Source organism: Orycteropus afer, unplaced genomic scaffold, assembly GCF_000298275.1.
Source record: "Orycteropus afer afer isolate SDZICR_OR568_19922 unplaced genomic scaffold, OryAfe1.0 scaffold00644, whole genome shotgun sequence".
In the NCBI taxonomy this organism is placed as follows: domain Eukaryota; kingdom Metazoa; phylum Chordata; class Mammalia; order Tubulidentata; family Orycteropodidae; genus Orycteropus; species Orycteropus afer.
In genome coordinates, this window is record NW_006922231.1 from 981,798 (window position 1) to 983,437 (window position 1,640).

The following is a 1,640-nucleotide window of genomic DNA, read 5'->3' on the forward strand; positions in this document are numbered from 1 at the left end:
TGTTCTCTCCAAGGAGTGTATCTACTTGAGGTAAATGTTTAACTCATATGCCTGTTTTTTGTTTGGCTAGAAACCACGGGTGTGCATTCAATTCCAGACCTGAAGGGCAGCTAGGGTCTATAGTCTCAGTGGTTCCACCAGGCTCTATCAGACCAGCAAACTTGGTCCCTGCCCCTTTTTCCAAGGCTTTTTGACCTGTAATTTTTCCTGTTCTGGTTATAGTTCCACATTTTACAAATTGGGGTCTGTTCCAGTTCTACTGCAATGGCTGTGACGGAACCAGTTTGAACCAATTTGAAGCTCTGCTAAAAACCTAGTAAATACTACTATGGAGGAAACTTCAATTTTTTCATTTGTCTGCTCACTCTGCCTTTAAGTCCACATAAAATAGTGAATTTGGTGTCACAGCCAGATGACTTTCTGATAAGAATATAAGCTACAAATTTTGTCTTTTTTTTTTTTTTTTTTCCCTGATATTGAGGATCACCATTATATGGCTAGATATGCCAGAATAGAACTCCAAGGGAGGTAATGAAATCTATGTCCTTTGTTGTTTTAAAGAGTAGTTTGACAACATTTTTGTCTGAATTTGTTTTGAGTGGCTCAGCACTGAGCCACTGTGAGGAATTAAATTATCTCAAACTCTCTTTGCCTATGAAGTTTATGTTTACAAAATATGTACGAATTCCACTTCCTGAAAATTTGAAAATGTGGCAGAATCCTATAGGATGGTTCTGAATTTTATTTGTTTTGCATTTTAATTACTTAGAGAGCTGAGACTTGGTGGTTCTGCAATTTTTGTGGATTGCATGATGATGATATCTATGTGTGCATTTTTAAACAACTTGAGAGGGAGGTACATACGCACTTGGGTTTTACACTAAAGTACATCCTTTACTTTTATTAGCCCACTAGTATTTCTTGTCAGTTCACTTTCTCTCCACATTATATTTTAGTATTAAGAAAAATCTTTTTAATTGTATTTGTTTTAAATTGTCAACTGTCCAGAATAAACAGGCTTGGGATGCGGAAAGTGATGTGTCCACATAAGTATAAAGATTGACATATACTATGTCATTGAATAATGTGCATTAAACACTTGAGTAAAACAGGAGAAGACAAAGTTTTAATTTATATTAAAGATTATGAAATATTCTTTTTTTGACCAATAATCACACTTCTAGGAACTCATCCTAAGGAGGAATGGAAAATACAGTAGTTTTTACCTGGCCATTAAGATTTATGTTCTTAAAGTCTTCTGTGGTTAAAGTATAAGTTGAGGAAGTTAAGAACTGTTGGAAAAATAAGATTAGGAAGATTCGGTTATCTAAATGACTCTGTGGAAGCATTAACATGTGTGTATTCATGTAACTAGTATATACTACCTAAAACTTTCATCTAATTTTTTTAGGGAACTTAATCTTATAGTTCTCCTAACAATATTTGATTTACCCACTCACTCACTTAGAGGTTATATTTTAATTTTGCTAATTTTCAGAAATTTTCAATGATTAATTTAAAATATACATCATTGCAATGTGGCTGCATAATATTTAAATGCTAAGCAGAATATGAAAGTACAAAGACAATAGATGTGTATTATTGTGAATGAGCAGCTCAGAAACTAACCTTGTCATGAA

General features: G+C 33.6%; 1 protein-coding gene across 1 annotated transcript in view; it reads left to right on the forward strand.

The window, feature by feature from the left end:
* ELAPOR2 (endosome-lysosome associated apoptosis and autophagy regulator family member 2) overlaps positions 1-1,640 on the forward strand; it is a 206,033-nt gene that overhangs the window by 159,889 nt on the left and 44,504 nt on the right. The gene's annotated exons all lie outside the window — the stretch shown is intronic.